Source organism: Hordeum vulgare, chromosome 1H (genome assembly GCF_904849725.1).
Source record: "Hordeum vulgare subsp. vulgare chromosome 1H, MorexV3_pseudomolecules_assembly, whole genome shotgun sequence".
Taxonomy (NCBI): Eukaryota; Viridiplantae; Streptophyta; class Magnoliopsida; order Poales; family Poaceae; genus Hordeum; species Hordeum vulgare.
Genome location: NC_058518.1, coordinates 61,412,513 through 61,420,814, shown reverse-complemented (window position 1 = coordinate 61,420,814; position 8,302 = coordinate 61,412,513).

Genomic DNA, 8,302 nt, shown 5'->3' with positions numbered 1-8,302 from the left:
AGTGGATGACCCGGTATGCATGGGGAAGTGCCATGACATTATGGGCTCTGGTTTGGTTGGACATCGTGGTGACTCTGGACAGGCGGTGCTACGAGATGTAGAAGAACGGTAGCATTGGATGGGCACCAAAAGTGACTCAGAGGAACCCTTTGGAAGACCATGTTTTGATCATCCGGTTCTCAAACACCCTGAAGTGCGAGGACTACAACGGAGGAGATCAAATCTTGTGAGGAACATGTGCAAAACTCTGCAGAGTACTCAAACATAATCGATTAGCCGTGTCCACGGTCATGGACAACATGAGCCAAAGGAACTGAAACTATCTGGAATTCTCAATCCAAATAGTAATAATGATGTGGGTATTATTGATAACTTGGGTATGAGATATGGTTGGTGGAACCATCTCATTAACAACCAACAATGTAGTAAAATTTTCTTTTAGCTCTCTCTTGTTGATGGAATTTTTTCTTTTCGCTAAAAACTTACAGCCCCACTTGACATATATGCATATAGTATAGATGATACTTTTTCACCTCTCTCTTTTGTGACTTGCTGGCTTATACAATATGCTGACCTACACGGCTGCAACGTGTCATGTTGCAGAGTACTTTTCCGACCAGGAGTGAGGACATGATATACGCTCGGTGATATGCCCTGGAGTCAGATGGACTCAACTACCTTTGAAGCTTCCGCTAATTTTCGTTTAGTTTTATCGCATGAGTTGGCCTTCAGCCACTTTATTGTAATAAAGTACTCGATATGAGATCCGACTAATAAAGTTGTATGATTGAACTCTCGATATATACATTGATGTACTGTGTGTGTACCAGCATGATCTTGGGATGGTACAGAAACACCAGAGACTTGACCGTTTCAGGTCGGGTCGCTACAGATATGGTATCAGAGCACACGCTGACCATACGACGTAACCTCTAGGATTGAAAAAGCCTTAGGAAGAAAACAACTTTTCTTATGTCTTCAAACCTTCTATATTTCTCTTCTTCTCAATTCTGACTTCTCTCTGATTTTCCAATATTTTCTAGATGGCCACCTTCATCCCTGTTATGGTCACAGAGTTTTGCCTGCCCGACGCAACAATTCCCTTCGGCAAAGAGCTGGTGCAGATCGTCAAGGACATAAGGATTGCTCTGCCACCCATCACCGGAAAACCAACGAGGTCTTATCCGGTGGACGCTCGCTAAAGGATCGAGGTGCACATCCCCGGAAGGACCTTTGAGCATCGCACAGAACCTATGGACTTCATGTTCATCGCACCCAGCTAGATTCTCGGAAGGGACATGGCGATTCACTGTGCACTCGGACGTATCAAGGAGGTGTACATAGGCTGTCCCATTTCGCCGGACTTATTCACGGTCTCTCGGAGAGGAGCAGATGGACAAATCATAGAGACCAAAACTGAAGACGCTCTCCTGTCCTATGCCCAGACCTTGGAGACACACATCAGGACTCTGGAGCTTCGTGTAAGCAAGGACACGAAGAAGATCAAGCAACTGATGCTCCACAAACTTGACCTCGAAGCAGAAGCTCGAGAAGCCCACTACGAGCACGAACAAGAAGTGAAGGACTTCCTGGAGAGGATCGAGAAGATGAAGGCTCGTGTTGCATATCTAGAGGAGGAATTGGACATGGGCGAAAATCTTCACCCTAAAGGAGACGTAGCCCCCTTGATCAGCAACAAGGAGGACTACGAAGCGAGCTCTACCGACGGACGGACCACCATGCATTTTTGAGGAGGACACATAGACAAGTCCACCAATTTATCTTATCGTTAAACGTTTAGGCTGATGTTTAGGTTATCGCAAACGTGTATCCCCGTGTTTGAACCTTTTGAGACGATTAATGAATAAATGTGTGGTGTGATTATTGTTTGTTGCATTTCATATGGGTAGTGTATTTTCTCTTTAGACCCTTGTTCTATGCTAATTCCATCCCTCTAAAAACACCAGATGGCTCCGAGACGTGACCCTGCCTCCAACTTCCCGCCGGAACTCACTCAATTGATCCAACAGCAGAATACCCTGATGCAGTTGGTCATTCAGAACCAGAACAACAATAGCAACAACCATCATCCACCTCAGACCGACAATCTCACCCATTTTCTGAGGTTGAATCCTCTGACTTTCTCCAACAACGTTGAGCCAATTGTGGCAGACGATTGGCTCCACAAGATGGAGAGAGAACTAATCACTGTTGGATGTGCTAAAGCTGAGAAGGTGCGCTTTGCCGCACATCAACTTGAAGGACCCGCAGCTGCATGGTGGGAGAACTACACCACCACATACCCCATTGTTGGTGTGACCTGGGAGCAGTTCAAGCAGGCCTTCTGCACCACTCATGTCTCAGCTGGAGCCATGCATCTGAAGAAGCGTGAGTTTCGGAACTTACGCCAGGGAAATCGCTCTGTGGCTCAGTATGTTGATGAATTCAGCATGTTGGCATGATATTCACCTCGATATGTGGCCGATGATGCGGCCAAGCAAGAGAAGCTCATGGAAGGACTCAACGATGAGTTGAGCATTCATCTGACCGTGGCCAACTTCAACAATTACCAGGACCTGGTAGACAAGGCCCTCATCTTCGAGGGAAAACATCAGCAGATTGAGAACCGCAAAAGGAAGTAAGGACATGGGAAGTTCAACCCTAGAGCTCAGCAGAAGCCCCGTTACTCCCCCTATTCAGGGAATACCGGAACATGATCGGGTAAGTTTGGAGGACACACCCACCATAACCACCCAGTGCATAACCATGGAGGCCACAACCATGTAGGAAATGGGAACAACCGCAACAACAACAACTTCAAGAATGGCAATGGAGGTAATGGCACTCAGCACCATCCCGCTCCAGCTTAGAAGGATATGAACCATATCACCTGCTTCAAGTGCGAGAAGACGGGATACTATGCCACTGAATGTCCCCAAAGTAAGCTGGGAAATGGAAATGACAATGGCAATTCAGCAGCAAAGAAGCCTAATCCTTTTTCCCGAGCTCAGGTGAACCACATTGATGTTGAAGAGATCTATGCTCACCCCGATACGGTGGTTGGTAAGTTTTTGCTAAATTCATGTCCAGTACTGATACTTTTTGATTCTCGTGCAACACATTCATTCATATGAAGGGTAGTTGTGGAGAAGTATAGTTTACCAACTAGAACCCTCAGTCAACCCATTAATGTCAGTTCCCCAGGGTGCATGATGATAGCCGGGATAGGATGCCATGCATTGAACCTCAACATTGGAAACCATAAATTTCCCACCGACCTCTTCATATTAGAGTCACAGGGATTGGATGTAATCCTAGGCATGGATTGGTTGACCAAGTATGAAGGAAACATCGATTGTGCCCTTAAGTCTATTTTGCTCACCACCCCAGAGCGAAAGAGGATTAAGTACGTATCCCAACGCCCATCAAAGAGTGAACAGGTGAATTCTCTCACGGGAGTTGTTCAGGAGGAAGTGTCGATTGTACAAGACTTTCCAGATGTATTCCCGGAGGAATTGCCAGGCATTCCACCGGATAGAGAGATTAAGTTTCTGATTGAATTATTACCAGGGACAACCCTAATATCCAAGAGACCCTATCGGATGCCCGCAAATGATTTAGAAGAAATCAAGAAGCAGATCAAGGAGTTACTGGACAAAGGGTATATTCGCCCAAGTTCGTCACCTTGGGGAGCCCCAGTCCTCTTGGTAGAGAAGAAGGATAAATCCTTGAGAATGGTAGTCGATTATCGTGCATTGGACGAGGCGACAATCAAGAACAAGTATCCCTTGCCGATGATCAACGATTTGTTTGACCAGTTAATTGGAGCCCGAGTGTTCTCCAAGATCGATCTTCGATCAGGTTATCATCAGTTGAAAATTCGTGAATAGGATATACCCAAGACATCCTTCACTACAAGGTATGGTCTATATGAGTACACAGTCATGTCATTTGGTTTGACTAATGCTCCTGCATATTTTATGAGTATGATGAACAATGTATTTATGGAATATCTGGACAACTTTGTCGTGGTGTTCATCGATGATATACTTATATTCTCCAAGAACGAGGAAGAACACAAGGAACACTTGCGTGTAGTTTTGGAGAAGCTTCAAGAGCATCAGTTATATGCGAAGTTCAGCAAATGTGAATTTTGGTCGAAGGAAGTCGGATTCCTCGGGCACATTATTTCTAGAGACGGAATAGCAGTGGACCCCACCAAGGTCGCATCAGACACCGAATGGAAGGCACCCACCTCAGTTAAGGAGATTCACAGTTTTCTCGGACTTCTCGGTTATTATCAGAGGTTTATCGAGAACTTCTCGAAGATTGCTAAGCCCATGACAGAGTTATTGAAGAAGGAGTCCAAGTATAATTGGACCGAGGAGTGTGAAGCCAGTTTCTAAGAGTTGAAGAAACGTTTGGTTACAGCCCCAGTGCTGATATTGTCGAACATTCGGAAGGATTTTCAGGTGTATTGTGACGCATCACGTCAAGGACTTGGAGGAGTGCTCATGTAGGAGGGAAAAGTTGTAGCCTATGCATCCAGACAGCTCCGAACTCATGAGTTGAACTATGTCACACATGATTTGAAGTTAGCAGCCGTAGTGCACGCACTCAAGACCTGGAGACATTTCCTTATCGAAAATAGGTGTGATATTTACACTGATCACAAGAGCCTGGAGTATATCTTCACACAGAAGGAGTTAAACCTCAGACAGAGGAGATGTCTAGAGTTGATCAAGGACTATGACATGAGATTGCATTATCACCCAGAGAAGACAAATGTTGTAGCGAATGCCTTCAGCCGTAAGAGTTATGTCAACACACTCATAGTGGGAGGATTACCCCATGAGTTAGCCGACGATCTTAGAGAGCTCAAATTGGAGATAGTTCTAAGAGGATATGTAGCCACACTGGAGATTCAGTCCACCTTGACCGGAAGAATCCGTGAAGCACAGAAGTCAGACATGGAAATAGCTGAGATAAAGCAAAGAATGAATGACGGGAAGGCTAAAGGTTTCCGTGAGGATGAACACGGAACTATATGGTTTGAGGACCGTATCTATGTGCCCAATGATCCTGAACTCAGGAAGTTAATACTTCAGGAGGCCCACGATTCACCGTACTCGATACACCCGGGCAACACCAAGATGTGTGTGGACTTAAAGGAAAGTTTCTGGTGGACAGGAATGAAGAAGGATATAGCCGAGTATGTAGCAATATGCGATGTTTGTCAGCGAGTAAAGGCCGAACATCAGAATGCAACAAGATTACTTCAACCTTTGCCGATACCCGAGTGGAAATTGCAGAAGCTTGGTATGGACTTCATCACAGGATTACCCAGGACCCGTTCAGGTTATCATTCTATCTGGGTAGTGGTCGATCGTTTGACCAAGGTAGCTCACTTCATTCCCGTGAAGACTACCTACAGGAGTGCTAAGTTGGCCAAGATATATATGACCAGGATAGTATGTCTGCATGGAGTTCCGAAGTGTATCGTGTCAGATAGAGGAACCCAATTCACGCCAAAGTTTTGGCATCAACTACACGAAACCTTGGGAACAAGATTGGAGTTCAGTACAACTTTTCACCCACAGACCGATGGACAGACCGAGAGAGTCAACCAGATTCTTGAGGACATGTTGAGAGCCTGTGCACTAGACTATGGGTCTAGCTGGGATGACAACTTGCCTTACGCAGAGTTCTCATACAACAACAGCTATCAGACCAGTCTGAAGATGGCCCCTTTCGAAGCTTTGTACGGAAGGAGGTGGAGAACGCCATTGATGTGGGATGGCGTTGGAGACCGGAAACTTTTTGGTCCCGACCTTATCCGAGATTCTGAAGAGAAGGCGAAGCTGATTCATGACCGGCTCAAGATATCTCAGTCCAGACAAAAGAGTTATGGTAATAGTAAACGCAAGGAAGCAACATACGAAGTGGGAGACCGAGCATACCTTCGTGTGTCCCCATTTTGAGGAATCAAGAGGTTTGGTGTAAAAGGAAAGTTAGCACCCAGATTCATTGGCCCCTACAAAATTCTTGAACGTAGGGGGGAAGTTGCATACAAGCTGGAATTGCCATGCTGAGATGGCTGATATTCCGTTGAGTGACACAGTGCCCCTAGAGGCCATACAGCTTGACAGTGATCTGACTTATGAGGAGATGCCGTTAGGATTCTCGAGACTGCCAACAGAGTTACTCGCAGCAAGATCATCAAGTTTTGCAAGGTTTTGTGGAGTCACCACACCGAGGAAGAAGCCACGTGGAAACGACAAGAAGATCTTCGTCAAGACCACCCGCAACTATTTTCTAGCCAACCCGAATCTCAAGGGCGACATTCATCTTAAGGTGGGTAGGTTTGTAATATCCCAAATTTTCAATTTGGAATGTTTTACAATTATAGCTTAGCATCGATACATTTTAAGTGAAATGAAGGTCGCATTTGAATTTTCTTTCAGTATTTGTTTTGATTTCATTTTGGCACAAGAATTTCACTCACAAATTCCTGAAAAATATCTTGCCAAGCAAGTATGAGAGGAGGTAACATGACACCCCAAAAAAGTGAGAAGAAAAACAGTGCCAATTTATTGAAAGACCAAATTTGGTTTTTATTGGATATTTTTTTTAAAAAAAATTATAAAGTTTTATTTAGTGTCTAAAAAAATGTTCACGTTGCGGCAAATATTTTTCTGATTATTTTGACATATAATACTCCTATATTCGGAGTATAATTTATTTCCCTTCTTTAGTTTTTCTTTTTGTTTTTAAATAAAAGGAAATTTTCTCTTTAATAGGAATTTTCGCCATGGTCCGTTAGGAATTATTTTCGGCCCGCAGAGATTCGCCAATCCGAATCAATTTCGGACCGGCTGACCGCCAGCCCACATGACTCCCTTCTCTTGCTGACGCGGGGGCCCACGCCCGATAGCGTATCGCCCCGATCTCCTTCTTCCTTTCTCCCGACCGGCTCCTTCCATCGCCGGAGCCGACTCCGATCCGCCCGATCTCGCTGCCCCTTTCCTCTCTTCAACCACCGACCCCCCTAGTTATACCCCGCCCCTCCCTGCACCCCGTTCCACCCAAGACCCGCCCCTCCCCACGCCCCACCCCGTCGCAAGCCAACGCCGGACTTCGGCCGGAGCCGAAGCTCTGCAGAGCTTCTGCCGCTCCCGTTCGACGCCCCGAGCCCTAGCAGGCACCACTGGCCGCCGCCGGAGCACCTCCTTTCACCGCTTGGATGCCTCCACCGCCGTCCACCACCACGGGAAGCCCCCCAGCCGCCCCAACGCCTTCGGACGCCGGCGAAGTCGCCGGAATCCCTTCCAGCCACGGTGAGCCCTCCCTCGTTTTCCCTCAACCGTTAGGTCTATAGCAGATGGACCAGATTAGATCACACTTACCCCTTCGGTTTGTTAAGAAAACCCTTCGGTTTTCTGTTAGTTAGACTTTAACCGGAGAGTTTTTTGTTAAGTTGCGGCCATTCGCTAGTTAGGCACCCTCAGTGCACACTCCGAGCCAATAGTAATCTACCACGTAGCACCCTCTTCGTTAGACTGAAATTTTTAGTTTGTGTTTCTCTTTAAAAAAACAAAAAATTTATGTTTGTTTTTGCTCTAACTTTTAGGTTATAACTCCAAATTAGATGATTATTTTTGCATTGTGTCACAAATTTTATGTAGTTTCTGTAGATATAAAGTTTGACCATGTTTGAATATTTTAATTTTGAATTTAAACAAATTTGATTCAAACCTTGTTTTGTGAATATCTGGAGTTTAAAAATAGGTTTTGAGTTGATTCTGTTTGCTACTGATCACTAGTGATCTTATTTATCAGTAGGTTTAATTTAAAAAAAACTAGAATATTTTAACTTAGGGTTTTCAACAAAACAAAATCTGTTTTAGTTCTTGTAGGTTACTTTTGTTCTATTTTGATCTAGCTACTTTTTGATTGTTGTTTTATTTTATTTACTTGTTGTTGTGATGCTTATTGTATGAAATTTTTGTTTCATTAGATCATCCGGAGAGCGAAGCTTGTTCTCTAGAGGCGCTCGAGTTCGAAAGTCGTCAAGAAGGCAAGTCACGTTGATCATGTTTTACCTATGGTTTATATGCATTTAGTTCAACCTTCTCCACCCATTGCATGCAAAGTAGGTACTTGTAACTTTGGTTCTTGATGTAGAATCATGTGGTAGGCACCCATCACCCCTTGTTACTTGGCCCGGGACGTTAATTTTGTTTTGCTATGCTTTTAGTAGATGGGGTGTTTGGTTGAGTGTTTATCACGAGTGTTGTGAGAA